This window comes from Ambystoma mexicanum, chromosome 10 (assembly GCF_040938575.1).
Source record: "Ambystoma mexicanum isolate Mex_15411 chromosome 10, UKY_AmexF1_1, whole genome shotgun sequence".
In the NCBI taxonomy this organism is placed as follows: domain Eukaryota; kingdom Metazoa; phylum Chordata; class Amphibia; order Caudata; family Ambystomatidae; genus Ambystoma; species Ambystoma mexicanum.
The window spans coordinates 625,180,688-625,199,257 of NC_090932.1; the positions used below are offsets into that span (position 1 = coordinate 625,180,688).

Here is an 18,570-nt window from a genome sequence, read left to right on the forward strand (position 1 = left end):
CAAGTGGCCTTCCTGCTTGTAGTATTGCTACTATCGGGGCTCAAATTGTGCATTTGCCACTAGACCTTGGTTAGTGATCATTGTATCTTGGCGACTTGGTAATGGTGTGCTGTGAGTATGTGTAGAATTGTGGTGGCAAGTGACTTTTTATGGCTGGCCAGTAGCTTGCAACTTAAAATTCGGATTCTGGTGCACGGTCTGAAATAGCTTAGAGCTATGTGGCTCCTGGATAGGATCTAGAAGGGCCTGGTTAGCCTGACATCGGCTACCAGGAGCTACTTTTGGCTCTCCAAACCGACTGGTGCCATACAAATGTACCTATCTAATATTGACTATGTGCCTAGGAATCACTATGAATGTTGGAATAGTAAACCTCCTGAAGACATGTGAGCATAAGTAGTCCTATGCATTGTCACAGTTATAGTTGCAGCCCCTCAGTCTGCAGGAACAGTAGAAAAAGAGTGAGGATAGTCGTATTACAGAAAAAGAGGTGAGGAGCAGAGACGCACAATTTGTGGCAGGAACGGATTAATTCAGTAACAGATGTAATGGCAGAATTAGGAATAGGAGCAAACCTAGGTAAAGACTAAATATGAAGTAGCAGCAAGAAGGAAGAACTGACCGAATAGAAAAGTAAGGAACAATAGGGAAAGCAATTTAAAGAGAACGCAAAATGTGAAGACATGTAAAGCAATATGCAAGAGACAAAGAATTCAATAGAGACAGACCGCAATAGAGTACACAGCAACACAGCATAGCAGCAGTGCAATCGAAAGGGAATATGCTTTTTCTGGTGCATGCCACAGCTGGGCACAAATAAGCAATTTCTTCCATCTTGTGGGCACTCCATTCATGAGGAGGGATTTTAATAGCTCCTGTTTCACGATGAGCAACTCATGGTCAGACGCAAATCCTGACACCCAGGAGCTACATCTAGCTCCTGCTCCATGAATTCCAATGTGACCCCTTCTGCTACTATTGTAGCTTCCTTTCCTGGGGAATCCTCTGCCGTACTTTCCATGGACATAGTATGCATGCAACCTTTGTTCTCATTTCGCAATCGAGCCCAGCGTTTCCACAGGAAACCCATTAGGGGTGTGCGTCTTCCGCTTGTTTAGTTCGTCCATAGTAAAGGAGAGGTCATCTTCCTGAGCAAAAAAAATGGTGCCACCCGTGCAAACCCTTTGCTATCCCCAATCATCGTAAAGTGTCTTTTTCTGATCTTGGCTTGTAAACCAAGCCATTAATTTGCCATCCCTTTCTCCTTGCACATATATTATACATTGTTTTTCAAATTTGGATTTGAACGCTATCTACGTCTTTTATGCAGAGTTCCTCTCTAAACCTTCCCATCGTTCTCAAGACTTCCCCTAAACTGGTCTATGAACGGAAAGTTTACCATCTTAAAAGTTCCTTTTCCAGATTTTCCGTGCCCGCCGTAAGTGTTTCCCCATTTTTCACTAATGTAATTGCATCACCCCTCAGCACAGTTTTGTAGGGTTCCCACAGGGTCTGCTTACTGTTAGTTGAGGGGGAGGGGGGGAGTTCAAATTTTAAATACTCCTGTGTATCCGACTAAAGCATTGTGACAACCACCTTGTCTTGCAGGTAAAATGCATTGTGTCCAAAGCCCTTGCAGCCCGGGGCTGTCCCTAGAGAGAGGGGGATTAAGGGTGAATGGTCAGATAGTCCCCTTTTCAGTTCTAGGTAGAAACACATAGTCTAGCATTGAGAAGAAGTGTACCTAGGAAGGAGCACTCCTACATGCCTGGATGCCACACGTCGGCCAGTCTTAAGATATCTGCAAATGCCAGCCGCGTGGGTCTCTTTCCTTTGCTGTCAGCCTTGTATCTATATATTGAAACATACATGCCCTTCACCTACCTCCCTTTGTATGATCTCCAATAATGGCTGCGAGTGTTGATGGAGCATATACATTCATTATACCAAGTGTTTCACCTCTCTGGGTCCTCGGAACCTTTAGAAACCTCTCTTCCGGATCTCTGTGGATCTCCTAAATTTAGTAGGACAGAGGCCGGCTCATCATTATAGCTAGTCTCCTTGAACCGCTAACAAATACCTTATGATGGAGTTGACTATATTTAAGTCAACCCAAGAATCCACAAACCGCCCTCGTACGATGAGCTGCTTTGAGGAGTACAAGTTCTGGTTTTGTATATTCGGAGATCTGGTCATACCTTAATTTGATCAGAGGCCATTTACATTCCAAGACATATAGTTGACCAAAGAAACCTCTCCCTTTCGGAGTCACCATCTTTTGCTCTTCTTTCATCTGATCTAATTTGTTGATCAGAATCTTTGGATTCTCAGTGCAAGCTGCAATATGATCATATCCTGCCCTCCCATTTTTCCACAACAGTTCCCAAAACTCTTCCCACGCCCACCCACACACCGCTCACTTACAAGAAAACCTAATTCCCAACAAACTGGAACAGACTTACACACATGCAACAACCAAGATCACAACCCTCCTTCTGCGTATCACAGGGAAATCTTTTCACTTTTTGAAATATTAACAGTTCCACTGCCAGTAAACTGGCATCCATCAGGTTATGCTTCACTTTAACCGGTTATTGTTGCCTCCTCCACCCCCATTTCACCCTAAACCCCCAATGTTTAATGCGCCCTGGAAGGAAGACCACACACTTTTTAAAGTAATGTCTTCATATCCATGGCCTTTTCATGCCAGAGATTGGTTTAGGGAAATTATCCAGATCAGTTTAGCCTTAATGTTTATCACTAAAACCACTCTTAGAGGTAAACTGAGACATGCCCCCTAAAACATAGGTAGACAGAAAGGGTACCCCTGCAGAACAGGGTCTAGGCTAAGGACAAATCAAAATACACAAGGTGCCCCGCTACTCTATTTTTCTGGTATCGAGTAAAATTACTAATAGAATCTGTTAATGAAGACAATCAATGTAGATCGAAAACAACCATCATGGTATGCACATAGCTGAATTAATCACAATGTATTTGAATAGAAAAGAGTCGGATAATTATGCAAAGAAACAGTATATAAAGTCTTGATGCCCAAATTCACAAGACAGAATCTGTACAGACAATCCAGGATTTTGAACAATATCACTGTAAAAGGGTACAACGTTGCAAATATATACAGAAATGTAACATAGTAATGAAGAACACGGGTATCATAGTGAGTGCTGGAATTTTTAGGTTTCCACCAGGAGACTTATTCCGCTGAATACTGGCCGAGGGGAAGTAGCCAGCTGAAAACTCTGCTAATGTGGAAAAAGATGCAGGGCGTCGTCAGAAGGATGTTTCAGTGCCAAATGACTGTGTGCCTTCCTCATGACCAAGCTGCTGATAATGTATGCGAAAGGCATGACGTTTAGTATGGTGACCGGTGCCCAAAAAGCATAATATTGTCTAAAATCTAAGTGCATAGTATGGAAATTGGATTAAACGGGCTCACCATGGATGGGTAATGGTTTGGCAGGAAAAACGCAGAGAAAGTGTACACCAACCTCAATGTCGGCGGCAGGCTTCATATATTAATTACAGCCGAACAAATATTAGGTCAGTGATTCAGGGCCCAGTGCTCCTACAACAAAAAATATTTGTATACATTTTATTCCCATTGAAATTGCGGGCCACCATGTGCTATTGTATGTTGAAGTGTAGAAAAATGTACCTACATTTAGTTGTGCAGAGTCAAGGGGCCGACAGGCAGTGTCTAAGCCTAAGAAATGAAAGGCAAGGAGTTAGAAATAGTTTGCGTGGAGCAAGCAGAACATGGAGATACAAAAAGAGTAACGCCTTGGGTAATGTGTGAACACTTACCCGGGAAGAACTGCTTCACATCGGCAGATTGTATGTCGATGCAATGGTAAATCAGTACTATTGCCGAGTGCGGACACACTTATGCTCTGGAAGAGGCACCGGAGTGCGAGACAAGGATCGGAGCAGGATGAGACGTTACAGCGCTATGATGACATGATGCCTTGTGTTTGTTCTTGTAGTATGCTTTGGGTTTGTGTATTGAGAAGGTATCTACAGGTGTAGATATGCTGCTGAGTTTTCTGCCAAGAGTCTGGTCCGCAAGCAAAGATGGGTCAAGGATTTATGCTGGGATGCATATGACAACCTGGTTGGGAGAGTTGTAGAGTTTGGATGGTGGTGTGTGCAGGAAAGGAGAGTACTAGTTGGTGTCACCCATAGTGTGAGTGGCTAGTAATGTGTGTAGTATAATATAGGAAGTAGAATGGAAAGCATGTTTGTGCTCTTCACTAAATATCAATAAACCACATCTAGCACGGCATCGCGAGGCGTGAAAAGCAAAACTAATGTTCACATCCCCACTAGCCTACCAGTAGTCTCTACAGACTTCTCCCATTTTAATCACTTTTTCACTCTCGTAGCTCCTGTTAAGATGGGTTTCTGAACGGTGACTTGGTGGGCAGAAGGCCAGCCTAGTTTCTTGGAACACGGTAACCTTCTGGACAAGCCAGACCAAGGTAGCATTGGCGCTGGTCAAGACTAGGTCTCGGGAGGGGTGAGGGTGATTGAAATCCCACAATGAGCACACACAGTAAACACTACAAATTACTCTGTCAGGTGTATATATCAAAAATACATATACATTTATTAAAGGCCTTTTAAATCAAACACAAAGCAAATAGCAGTAATACTTAAACCAACACAACACTACTATCAAACATATATACAGTTACCAATGTCCTAAAGGAATGGCACACAGTAAGGCTCCACAACCTGTGAAGAAAGGGAGCATACAGTGTGAATATACTTTAGGAAATCCTTCACTTATCAAATCCTAACTAAGAGGCAGTCCAATCCCTAAGAAGAGTGGAGCCTTGCGCTCAAAAGTACTTTCAGTGCAATCGCACGTGATTGTATGGTAGAATGAAAATGGGGTCTCTTGCAGGGGCTGTAGAACTCAGGAAAGTGGATGATGCAGTTAAGAATAAGTTCACACTATTCGAGGAGGGTCTCCCCAAGAGGGCAGAAAAGGATCCAAGAGTTGGGAATAGGACGGTAGCTTTGATAAAGGCGAGTGGCCCTCGGGGGACACTCGTGCGTAAAAATTGATGGATGCACCAGGGGCCACCGCTAAGGGTTGCAAGTACTCACTGACCCAAGACGTACTCAAGACCAAACTTCGGCAGTCGAGTCCACTACGGTTGCAGGTTCAAATACTGCAATTGTGCGGTTCTGCGCCTTTCAGAGGCTGAGTTCCAGGAATGATTCTGTGGCGGGACAGTGTCGATTTCTCCTCTCCTGATGAAGGGATCAGCTCGAATTCACTGCAGCTCGTGTCGGGGGAACAGCAGCAGCGCACCCTCGAAGTTCGTCGCCACAGCTGGGCAAAACAGTGACTGCGTGCACTCTGGTTCACGTGCACTCTACTAATTCCAGACCTAGGGCGCCTAGGTGTATGAAACACTGCTGGAATATGTCTTATACTCCATGCTTACGATCTCCAATGTCTCAAGTGACAACTCGAGACGGCGGCGGTTCCAGAGCAAAGGTCCCATGCAAGCTTGTCAGTTCACTGGTTGGCCCAGGAACACCCGAAGCGCCTTTGCAGACCTTCTAAGTTCGATCAGAATCAGGGGGGGCCTTCGGGACAACAGGCTCAGGGTGCCAAACCTTCCAGCGGGTCACCAGCATTCCTTGACTCTGCTTCTTGGTTTCAGGATGCTTGGATTGTATCCTAAGTTCGGTGAGAACTCAAGAGATCGACTCGGTATGGGTGTTTGGGCTCTTCTCCTATCCAGAATCTCCTTTGCCCCAAAACAAAGATGACCCAATGAGAGACCTGCTCACATACACCCTACCAGACGTGGACCAATCACAGACCACAGTGGTCCCAGTCATTCCCAGCACACCAGACTCTCTGGCATGCAGGATATGTATTGGAACTACAGTCCAGCCTAAATCCTGGAGGCACACACACAAGGCATGCAGAAGCCTGCGAGAGCTTCAGTTTGCGTGGGGAGCTCTATGACCAAATAAGGGTTTTTCTGGGTCTGCTCGACGTGGGGAAGGCAAAGGGACAAGATGGCCAAAGGCCAGAACAAAAGACCTTGTGTAATGGCCATTTTGGGGCCAAGCCACTGTCTTGTGCCATGCCAAACGTATTAAGCGCGATATGCAACACACAAAAGGGTTAAACATATATGAAGAATAACAGCTGCCACCAGCTCTGTCCAAGGCACATACTTCTACAGAAAAATACTTAAACAGAAAAATCCTTAGGTCCTTAAAAATGAAAGAAAGACCCCAGCGCACCGTACTTAAATGTACTTTGCGCACTGGTAACATGTTGCTAAAAAATAGCAAGAAAGTGAAAGAGGGGAAACAGTCTCCCAGTGCTGACTGTTTTTAAGGGCATGTCAGTTTCCCCATAACAGTGAGCGAAAACCTAGTGGAGTGCAGTAGAAGGCTGTGCTCCACTGACAAAAGTCAGGCTAGGATGGTCAGACTACAGCAAACAGTTGAGGGAGTGGGGGGGTTGTTCACAACTGGAACTGTTGGCATGCACACTCTCCCTCACCCTTGATAGCACACACTTGCTCTGTATGCCCCCCCAACCTGGTTATCCATGCACGTGCTCTCTCTCACCTGATTGCGTGCACATGCTCTCCCACCACTGGTTGCATGCACTTTTGCCCCAGATTGTTCTCCCTCCCTCTCTCCCCTCCCTCTTTCCCCCTCTCTCTCTCTCGGTGAGTCCTGCGCACACACGTACTGACCTCTCTCGCTCCTGGTTGCGCTTGTGCGTGCTCTTTCGCCCCTGGCTTCGAGCATGCTCTCTAGCACCAGTGAGTGCATGCGTTTGTTCTCCCTCTCCTTCTACATTTCCCTCTTCCCCCTTCCTATGCATGGGTATCCACTTTCTCGTCTTATGGTGTTAGAATGAACACATGCCAGTGCTCTTGTCTTAATCCTTCATCCCGCCCCCTCTCCAATATGGTTTGTGGTGCATATGATGGGATATTGGGTGCTACACCTGGGAGCTTATATCTTTGGTATGGCGACTATACCAGACATAATAAACCTATGTACAGGGCTATACTCAATAATGGAAGAAATGGGAAAATACTTACACATGAAGGGGTACTCCTATTTCTTTAAAACATATTTTCTAACTATTTCTTCTATATTTCCTATGCAGCAGAATGTATAGTGCTGCTTACACTGGTCACTAGATTTTATGTGGAAGGATTCCTGGAGGCTGGAAGGAAGGACCAGCCGGAATTGCAATGAAGGTATGCCAGCAGCGGATCTTGCAGCGTGTGGAAATAGTGGTCCGATCCCTGAAAGTTGAAGATTGAGGAAAATGGACCTAAATGAAGTTGCTGGTAAAGGCAACTTCGAAAAGCGATGAACCAAAAAAGGTAAGGGGAAATCGCAGTCCGACGGCGGTCCGTGTCAATCAGGAGCGACTTGTGGTAGGGAACACGCAAGGCAGTCCGTTAAGAAGTCCGAAGTTGTAGCAGAAGAGTTGAATCAACAAGGAGTTTAACCGATATAGAAACGCTTAATTAGAAGAGTCTTGCAGTAGTAAGAGAAGCGTTTAAATGGCCTCAGGAGGAGGGGGGCAGAGGTTACGCAATCGTGCAGCAGACAGTTGATTCGTCACGTGAGCGGGCCATAGCCTCCGATGCCCGAAAACAGGAATGCTTTGTTTCCAGGGCAACCGCCAATGCTGCAAATACAGCAAAGCAAGTCTTTTGGCCATATAGAGACGCAGGGGGAGTTGGAACCGGGTCAAACACGGAACCGCAGATGTAACATTTCCCCTGTCCAAAAAATGGACTTAATTACATTGTTTCCCTCTTTATTCTCTCCCCTCTTCTCCCACCTACTTGTAATCTTTTTTGCATCCCCACATCTGCCGTACATTTTCAAATTGGGCTTCTTCCTTTATCCTTTTATTTTGTGGGGCATTTTGTTTACCAATGTTTACCTTATTATTATTTTTACTTTTTCTTAAGGTTTGTTTGATAGTTCAGGGGACTTGTACCTGGTACCTCTGTTGCTAACCCCTCCTTCCTGTCCTCATTCTGCTCTGTTATGCTATTACTCCTCTCCAACCTGTTTTATGCCCCCATACACCCCCCTCTTAATATTGCTCTATTTAGTGAGGTGGATTCTCTGCTACCAGCAATCTTGGCACGCCTGAGGGTATCTCAGTCTTATTTTCATCTCCCTGATCATAATTAAAATATATGATCTTGTGCTGCATATCGGTTGGAAATGTCTCCTGCATCATGGAATCCACACTGATACATAGCATCCATCATTGATGTTTTTTCCGTAGTAACTCTGGCCAGAGTAATATGTTTTTCTGCTCCATTTTCGTTACCTAACCTTTTATTCTTCATTCTTCTCAATTGAATGCTGCATTAAATGTCACTGATGTCACAATCAGTTCTCCAGAGAAGGTTCACATTATTATTTTTTTAAGTTTGGGGCATTAGGGATATCGTACTTTCTCTCGCTCCCAGGTTCTCTCGCACTTGCTCGCACAAAACACTTTAGTTGCAGGGACAATAAGGTGAGAACTTAATGCAAACCCCCCCCGAAATTCAGCTAAAGCCACTTAACTTTGTGCCCCTTGTTGTGCAGCCTTTAACCACAATAATATCACAAATGACATTCCTGATGACATCTGTGACATCACAAATTACATCATATGCCTTTTAACCATCACTCAAAGACATTGTTGGGCAAGATTGTATGCAGTACCCTCTGGGAGACTGCACCAGTTTTGTCCTCTTGGTAATAGTTAACCCAACCTTTGGTATACGGATGTACTACACAAGTTGGTAGAGTGACTGAGCAGTAGGGCTTATCTCAAGAGGGGTCAATTTGAGCTGTAGGGTTGTAGGGTTTCACAGTGACAAGTATCCAAATAAACACTTGCACTCAAGGTTTCTGGATTAAACCATTATTAATCAACAGTCACTTTGAGTAAGCCGCCTTTATAAAGGAGCAATATGTATAATACAAAATATACTTCAAAAATACACACTCTGCGTTTCTATAAATCAGTAGATGCCCATAGGGGATGGCACACAGGCACATCCTACACTCTGAGGTGACTTAAATAACTAGGATACTATGGACATTGATATATCACTGGCACGTTTAGAGCAATACTGAGGTTGGTGTCAAAAGAAAAATAGTTGGGGAATAAGACAAAGGTTAACAAATATTCTTAAGCAGGTAATTACTTTTGAACCCCCAATGCAAAGTAAATTAATCCTTTTTCAGCTACACAAGTTCTAGAATGTGTGACTTTTGTTGAGGGATAGTTAAAGCACAAATTCAGAGGATAGGAGAGTCCTTCAGGGAGCCAGGACAGCCAATGTCCATGTCAATTGAGCAAAGTCTAGGGGAGCTGAAGCACGTCTTTTGAAGGTAAATAAAAAGTGTTGCACAATGTTTTAGAAGTCTTTGTAGAAAATGAAATCGCGGTTGGCCCACAGGCTGGGGGCAAAGCAACCAAGACCAGTCTCAACTGAGAGCTGGCAAGGCTACACAAGAGGTAAGTCCCCCACCTCCTTTAGTTTTGCAGCACCTTCGGTCTGAAGAAATTGGTTCCAGCTGGCTTCTATTGCTGTTGTAGGTCTGCCAATCCTGTTGTTCCAGGGCCTCTGTCATCTGGAACAAGAGAGAGAACACTGGCGACTCCTGCACTACGAATTGAAGGTCGGCAGCAGCAATGGGCAAACTTCAGATCAGCTGCACTTCGCGATTTCAACTTCTCGCAAAATGCACCACTGTGATTCTCAGATACCTTATGGACTTTCTTCGCATCTGGGGTCCAGCACTCTGTTGAGGTGTCTCAGGCTTGGTCAGTCCTGAGGTCGGGCCCGACTTAAAGACGACCCACTCTGTTCTGGTGTTCCTCTCCCTGGCATTCGGTTCCTGCAGCAGCTATGATATGATAATTTATTTGTATTGCGTTCATACACAAGTGTTTCAAAGCGCGACAAGGCAAGGGACGGGGAAACTGGAGAACAAAAGCATGATCTTACTAGGCCCAGTGACATTGAGAATGCGCAAATGCATGGGAAAGGGGGAAAAAGTGCATGGAAGGGGAGAGTGGAAAGTGCAGAGCAGGGGAGAACAGATAGATAATAAAAAGAAATAGATAATAGAGGCAATAAACCGTGATAGTGCAGCCAGCAAGTGGCAGGAACTGCGTTTATGGCAGCAGACTGGGTAAGTCTGAATAAGTGCAAAAAAGAAGAAAAAGGGAGGCGTGAGGGACTTTATCGGTACAGATACTGTCCCCAGTGCAAAGGGTGCCAGGGGGCAGTGCAGGAGGATGGCAGGGTGAGCAGGAACCAGGGTCCAGAGGACAGATGTTGGCTAGGTGCACAGTGCCAAGAGGCGAAGGCAGAAGCAAAGAGGAAGGTCTTGATGTGCTTCCGGAATCGGAGATGGTTCTCCTTGTTTTAGAGTGGCAGGGTGGCTGTTCCAGAGGGAGGACCCAGCTGAAGAAAGAGATCTACCCCCAGCTCCTTTCTTAGAAAAACGACTGCCCCTAAGGGAGTTAGAGGTAGAGGAGCGAAGAGCTTGAGGAGGGTGGTATTTGCAGAGGGATAGCTGAAGGTATTTTGGACCCAGGCCACAGAAAGCCTTGTGGACAATGCAGAGGGTTTTGAATTTAATCCTTGCATCCACTGGGAGCCAATGGAGAGATTTCAGAGCTGGAGAGATACCATCCCAGGGCTTGAGGGCAAGGACAAGACTCGCAGTTCTGTTCTGAAGTAGTTGCAGAGGGCGGAGAGTTAGAGGCAGGTAGATTTAGAAAGAGGCTGTTGCAATAATCCAACCTAGAGAGAACCAGAGCTTAGGCGACAGTGAGCTTCTGAGGGACGGAGAGGAAAGGCAGAGTACCTCTGAGGAGGTGAAGTAGGAAGTTTGACTTTTTAAAGACCTCAGAGATGTGGGCGGAGAAGGAAAATGTGGAGTCAAAGATGACCCAGAGGTTCTTTGCCTCGCAGGTGGGGGTAGGAGGGCGGCCAAGGGAGGCCGGCCAGAGAGTGAGGGAAAAGGATGGTGAAGGTGTGCCGATGAGGTGGATCTCTGTCTTGCTGGCATTCAGACAAAGATCATTGGCAGCACACCAATCTTGAATGGCAGTTAAGCAATCGGAGATGAGGGAGAGGACGTGGCAGAGGGCAGCTTGAAAATGAGTTGTCATCAGCATAGCACTGGAAATTTGAGCAGAAAATGGCAATGCAGTGGGCGAGAGTTTCTAGGTATTGGTTGAAAAGCCAGGGCGAGAGGTTAGACCCCTGGGGAACACCACAGGTAGAGAGGAAGATAGATGATAGGAAGGACCCAAGTTGGACCTGGGAGGGTCGATCAGAGAGGAAAGAGGTCTGCCAGGCCAGAGCCAATCAGTGATATCCAGGTTATCACAGAGAGGGTTGAGCAGGATAGAATGGTTGACTGTGTCGAAGGCAGAAGACAGATCGAGGAGGATGAGGACAAAGGGAATGTTGCAGTCAAGGTTGGAGAGCGGATCTTCAGGAGAGCAGTTTCCGTGCTTCTGGCAGCTCTGAAGCCAGACTGATGGTCATGGAGACAGCCAACAGAATCGGAAAGTAGGTTAAGTTGAGAGATGGCCAGCTTTTCAAGGAGGTTGCCCAGAAAGGGAGTAATGGAAATTTGGTGATAGTTAGCCGGTCAGCTGTGGGTTTTTTGAGAAGAGGATGTACAAGGGAGTCCTTCAGAGGAGAGGGGCAGGATCCTGATGCAAAGGAGTGGTTTCAGAAATCGGCAAGGGCTGGAGCAAGGGTGTCAATGTGGTCCTTGATGGTTTTAGAGGAACAGGGATGAACCTTTTTTGACAAAGCTTTCATAGATCGGACTTGTCTGGCGACCTTGTCGGGGGAGAAAAGAGGAAAGGACATGAAGTAGGGTGCAGGTGGGGGGTGTCTTTAAAGGGGGGGGTCAGCAGGCACAGACTGAGAGGGAATAGGAGAGGCAGGAGAGGAGAGGGTGGACAGGAAGTCCTCGGGTTTTGAGATCAAGTGAGAGGCAAGGGCATTGCAGAGAGCCTGGGAGACAAGAGGACTGGGAGAGACTGCAGCAAGGTTGGCAAGGTCCTTGCAGATTTTAAAGAGTTCGGCAGAGTTGTTGGATGCTGCAGAGACACATGCTTGAATGTGGACTCTCTTCTTTGTGCAGATAGTCAGTACTGCCTTTGGAGAAGGCAACAGGCCAGTTTGTCAGAGGATGAGCAAGAAGCCTTCCATTTCCTCTCAGCCGCCCTACACTTAGGTTTGAGTGTAGCTAGGTTGGAGTCATACCAGGAATTGCACTTGACTTTGGACTTCAAGTGAATCCTCATGACAGGGGCAAGAGCATCAAGGGTATCAGAAATAGAAGAGTAGAGAAAGGACAGAGCTGTGTCCGGGTGCGAGTCAGCCTTAGGAGGAGGGAGATGGGGGGAGAGAAGGTGGCAGCGAAAGCCTCAACCTGCACACGCTTCATAGGTCAGACATCCGAGAAGGTAGGTGGTAGTGTAGTGTTGGGGTGGGCTTGGCCTGTGGGGAAGGGAGTGAGTAATGAGAGGAAAGAAGGCAGTGGTCACTCCAGGAGAAAGGAGTGGTTAGATGGGTAGAGAGGGGAAGGCCAGAGGAGATCAAGGCATTGGGTGTGTGTGTCCTGCAGAGTGCGTCTGGCCAGAGGGGAGGATAGAGAGGGAGAGGGAATCGCAGAGGTTCGCGAAAGAGCAGAGATGAGGGACAGGGAGAATCGAGCTGGATGTTGAGATCACCAAGGAGGAGGAATTGAGTTGTTGAGGCCAGGAGGGAGGAGGAGAGGTCATGAGAGAAAAGAGGTAATTTGACCAGGAGGCCGGTAGAGAGTAGCAACATGAGTGCCACCATTAATGGGAGAGGAGGAGACAGGATGGAGCACAGAGATCATATGGGGGATCCATAGATCCGGCGAACAAACAACAAAGAGGATGTCGGTGAGGGTCTGTCTGGAAGAGGCGCTGGTATAGGTATCCGCGATGGGGGGACCAAGGTTGGTGGACAAGATATCCTTTTTAAACTTCTTCTTTCCAGACTTAGTGAGATGGGAAGGATAGTTGATAGAGAAGCAGTTGGAATAATGGGAGAAACGGAAAGCACCATGAGTGTGATGAGAGGAGGCAGAGGGAGCGGTAAGCAAGTACAGCGGTATATAACAGTCAATGGGCTAGCAGGTTATAATCAATGGGCTCCGAGAGGATTTCCAGATGAGTTCGTCTTGGAGTCGATTGGTCCCACCAACCCAAGGGAAGAAGTCTTCCTTTTGCAGGGCTTCTCTAGTCGAGGTGAATGTAAGAGCTTCAGCACTGCAGCAGGGCTTCACCGGGCAAACCAACGGTCCAGGAGTTGCAGCAGGCGTCTCTTCCATGTTCTTTTTCGGATTCCTTCATCCAGTGGTCGACTGTCTTCCATGCCAAAAAGCCTCACCTTTTATGCAGGTTTCTCCCATTTATTCGCAGCCTAGCTGTCAATCACATAGCAGGGTGGCTGTCCTCCGAGGACAGCCAGCCAATCACCTTTGGGTGCATTCCTGCAACCAAGGGGATTAAGCACAGGGAGTTTCTGGACCCTCCCTCGCTTCCTGCCCCTGCCAGACACGCTAGAGCCAGAGGCAGGCTTCAGCAGTGAACACCGCCAAAGACAAAACGAACAAAGGGACCAACGTGGTTTGCCGCGCAGAGTAAATCTCAAGAAGGACCTTTACAAACAAGAAATGGCGAGGAAAAAAAAAAAGACCACCAGGGCCATTTTGCAATTGCAGCCCGCAGTAGAAACACACAATGGAAGTGAAAGGTAAACCACTGCCAGCAGCCATTAATTGTAGAAAGGTTAACCTAAAAGTGTTACATGAGAAACTAGACAAAGGGGATACTAAGTAACCCCTCCAGCACCCCTTTGTAAGATAGTTTGCACTGGGTCTAGAAAGTTACAAAATGTAAGTCAATTTCACTTTACTGCCCTTGGAAATAATAGTTTATCCACGAGAAGGTATTTTAACATTTGGGAAATCTGCAAGACTTTCCTGTGCCAATGCACTGTAGGTGCTGTGTGCCACAATGTAAAGATGATGCCTGTGGAGTTTGTCAGACTCCAAAGTCAAAAGAAACACTGTTCAAATTAATGAAAAATACATGAGAGAGTGGGAAAAAGGTCTCACTCCAGGATGGAGAAGTCCAGCACAAATAGCTGGGGGTCTCTAAGGTAGAAGGGAATTAGAATATTTCTCAGAATTCTCTCCAACAGACGTTCATCAATCACAGACTGATTTTGACCTGTTTCTGCAGTGGTATTATGTATAAAAGATGGCAGGCTTTGAGAACTCAAAACTCCGAAATTTCACTTGGTGTCCTCTTAACTCCCCCGGCACCTCGTCCGATGGCATTCAGATGTTTTTGACCTGCAAAAGCCTTTTTTCTGTGCTTAATTTTTTTGATACCCTCGGCTATACCACCCAGTGGCCATGGCGTCTTAGCACAGTACGTGTTATGGTCCTATTAGTTGGTGCAGCATTTGGTATCCTCATTAGTCGGTCCAATCAAGGGTGGATGCTGCTCGTCTTTTAGTCTCTGGTGGTCTAGTGGGGATTGGTCTTGTAGTGGCAGTGTGCCTGAACCTTCCAGTGGCACCCCACTGATTGCCTGTAGGCTGTGCATCTAATGGCTCTTCTGGCATCTCCCTCCTATATGCACACTGCTACAGCTGATTGTGTATTTCTGTAAGGTGCTGTCTTTTCATTCCTGTTTTCTTCTCTGGCAGTCTCCTGGTTTTCATTCATTTGCTGTGGAGCACTGGTTCCGGCTTTCTCGTTTGTTTCTCCACTTGCCTTCTGAATAAAATGAAATGAGAAAGACACACTGGCAAGTATCTGATTTAGACAAAGCTTAGAAGACTGTATGCTACACAATATAGTGGGGGGAGACAGGAGAGGGGAAGGGCAGGAATTGGGCTCTGTCTACTCTCTGGACCGTCTCATTGTTAGGACTGATGGTGGCTGTCTGTGTTTCTCCAGCCCAGGGCCAAGAGGGGGCGCTCATCACTCGTTGACCAGGCCAAGGTACCGGCCTACTACCTCAGTTTGGCCATTACTAAACCTAGTCCCATATGTATTTAGTCATGAGGTGTTTAACATATCTGTTTTTATTTGTTTATTTGACTGGTCTATATCAAACCTTTCAATGTTAAGACAAGAGTTTTAGTTCAACACGTAATTATTGAAGGGCTGTTTCGTTGGGTTCGTCAGATTGTCGTTTCGTTCGAGCTAAGTCTGGAGCCTAGATTTGGAATATTTTTTTCCAGAAATGTCATTGTTGCTAGGATCAAGGGTATGTGGGCTCCGAGAGAGACCAGGTCCCACCATTCTGTGGCAGATAGGGTTGAAGATTCCTCAACGAATTTCACGAGATACTTGGTTGTGCTCTCGTGGAGTGGTTTGCATTCTATTGTCACATGGAATAAAGATTCTATGGTGCGCCCATCGTTACAGAACCAGCACCATGGTGTGTGTAGCTTCTGTTTTTTATGTTGAAGAACTTCAACTGTGGGCTGGATGTTAAGGCAAAATTGTAAGAATAGATTTCTTTAGTGGCGAGATGGACATTTTGACAAGTTGGCTGACAGTATGTTGATGGGTCTTCTTTCTAAATTGTGAGTGATAGTCAGTTTGTATTTGAGTCTCTGTTCCTGAGTTGTATTCTTTTAGCTTCTTTTTGACTGCATTAGGATTGAGAATCAATGTGTTGAGAGAGGTTCTGATGTAGTCTAGCCATAGAGCGCAGTTGTGCTCCAATTCTTGGATTATCGGGTCGGTGCTCGGGGTCTATGGCTTTTAGCATTGTTTCTGCGTCATGCTGGGCCCACAATGCTTTAGACGCAATTTAGACAATTTGTGTATTTTTGTTGCCTTTTTTTATTTGTTGATGCATTCCTGGGTCCTTCTTTGCCATGATTTCCTTCAGGTCTTTCCGCAGCAATTGCTTGGCTGCCACTACTCTTAGGTCATGTAAGTGCTGCGACTTAGTGCCGTGATCTGTGAAAGACTCCAATTTCCATGCGTAGTCCGTGCTGTCGCTGTTCATTTTGATGTGTCTAACAAGTCATGTTGTTGATGTCTTGGGCGTTAATCTGTACTGGGGTTTTTCTCTCCTCGCACCTGCAGTTTGTGGTCATATGGGTTTGTTTGTCTCTGTATCAGAATCTTACAGGTTATTTCAAGAACATTATAATCACTGGTGGTCATCTGTCTGATTTTGAACATTTTTATGACTCGCAGGAGGTTTGGAGATGCAAAGGCTTAGTCTATACAGGCAGAGTTATCTCTGTTATGCTGGGTGTGCTTCGCTGATATATCCCCAGTAGTCTGGCCATTTAGCATATGCAGGTCGCGCTCGGTGGTTGAGGTAATCCATCAATGTGCGTTATTAGATAGTGCCTCTTTGTTAATGATCAAACCATGTTTAAATCGCCACAGACTAGGATGTAGGGGTTCTTGTTGTCTAATCTAGAGGCATCCACATGGTCCCTGATTTTGTCAAGAAGTTGTTCATAGTTGAATTTATCCATGTCATTAGCATCATTGTATGTTTGCTGTTTTTCCCAAAATCACCAGTTGTACATGGGGGGGGGGGGGGGTTTGGTTCTGGACGTTTTGCACAACCAGACCCTGGGCTCTTTTTTTTTTTTTTTTTTTTTTCAATGGTCAATAGGCCTGAGAAGGGTCTGACTTTGTAACCTTTTTTCCGTTTAAGTAGCAGTCGTATCCGTCGCACACTGGGGTGGTTGTTAGCCATGTTTCCTGGAGTGTGTAGCTATTAAAGAGGTGAGGGAACACTTGTGTGTTTCATGAGGTGACCGTCAAGTAGTTGGCTCGGCTTGGCTCGGCTCAAATGGTTGTTTGGGGGAGCTGGCTGCAGTGCCTTTGCTAGCCAAGACCAGTCTTCAGCATTGTTGTTTCATTCATCGCTTTCCCAAAAGATCTGGGTGGTTTGTTCCGTTGATTGGGTGATGCTAATTCTTAATGGTATGTATCTTGACATCTCTAAATCTTTTTTTGGTGTATGTCGGTGTCTCGAATGTTATGTCCGGTGCCTGCCTTTCATAAGAGGGATGCTTAGGCAGAGGGTTTTTGATATTAGGACTTTGTAGTTTAGAATTTCAAAATTTCAAAGCCCAGTCATGAGTAATCCTCTGCTCTTTCCAACAGCGCAACTTTCACTAAGCTGGAATTCCAAGTGTAGAACCACCCAGTCTAATCTTTTTTCGTTGACAAACTGTACGATTTTTATGTCCTCTGTTGTGTCTCAGATGGGGGGCTGAGATGGAGGAGTTTCAGTGCCGATCTGTGGCTTAGGATAAAGCGGTCGTTCTTTTGGAAGATTCTCTCCACTGTTTCTAGGTTAAGTTTTGTCAATGATGAGCCATCTGTCTGTTTGAATGTTTATGACCAAACCTTCTTTGGGCTCTGTCCTTACTGCGGGAGGGGTGTGTCCCCCAGTTTTTATCGTTTGCTTGCGTCTCTCTTCCAACGTCACAAGCAGTCTCCTGTGAAGGCGCTTGATGACTGTTTCTTCTGTGTTACGGCACAGATTTCCGGTGTGGGGATAGGTCTTTTGTCTTATGGTCGGGGCAAGCAATCGAACGTCTCGCAGACTCTTGTTGCTGTCTGATGTAGAACCTCCCTCTTTTCCTCATCATTTATTGCGTCTACTAGGTCGCTTAGGTCATCTTGGTTTATGGAGTTGTCACAGGCTCATTGACTCGTTGTGCTGGACAAGTATGAAGTCCTGGTCATCAGCCGAGCTTGACTCAATTGGTTTTATCGAATTCGACTTCTCTTTGCTCGTATCTTTTTGTGTGCCTTGTGTTGGCGGCATTCTTATGTTTCTTAGGAAGGCACGAGAGCTGTTGGATTTGGTTAGTTTGGTGACTGGTTGATTTTTGTTTTTTTACATAGGGTGCCGACACTATTTGTTGGTCAACGTCAGCATCTTCTTATTGGACCCGTAGCAGAAAATTGTGAATTGCTTGCCTTTTGTTTTGGTACATGGTTGTTTGTTCTCTGCACGATGTTGGCATGGGAACTGTGCTGTTGGCGCGGCATCAATGGGGTCTGTTTTTGTAGGATCAAGATGTCGCTAAGCTGGATTTCCGTTGTGAGCCTTCTTTAGTGAGGGCTTGTGAGTTGGAGGTGGGCTGCTTTGGCATCAACTCTTTGCATCTCCTCTTTGCTGAGAGAAGGACCTAGGCTCTCTGCGGCGCTCCGGGCTTCTGTGGTGCGGTTTGTTTGGTGGTCCATCTTGTTGTCATCACTACGTGGCACACAGGCTTGTAGTCTTGGTTGTGTGGTTGTCTGTGATGATTGGACAACACGTGCTTCATTGCAATTTTTTGAAGCCAGGTGTATGTGGCACTTCCATTTGCAGTTTTCCATGACTGCGGTCATCAGGAATGATTAGACAGAATTTTCTCGTCGTGCAAGGTGGAATAATATGTTGCCACATCA

At 46.0% G+C, this 18,570-nt stretch overlaps 1 protein-coding gene across 12 annotated transcripts in view; it reads left to right on the plus strand.

The window, feature by feature from the left end:
• Window positions 1–18,570, plus strand: part of AGFG1 (ArfGAP with FG repeats 1) — a 1,171,945-nt gene that overhangs the window by 37,142 nt on the left and 1,116,233 nt on the right. The window lies entirely within an intron of this gene.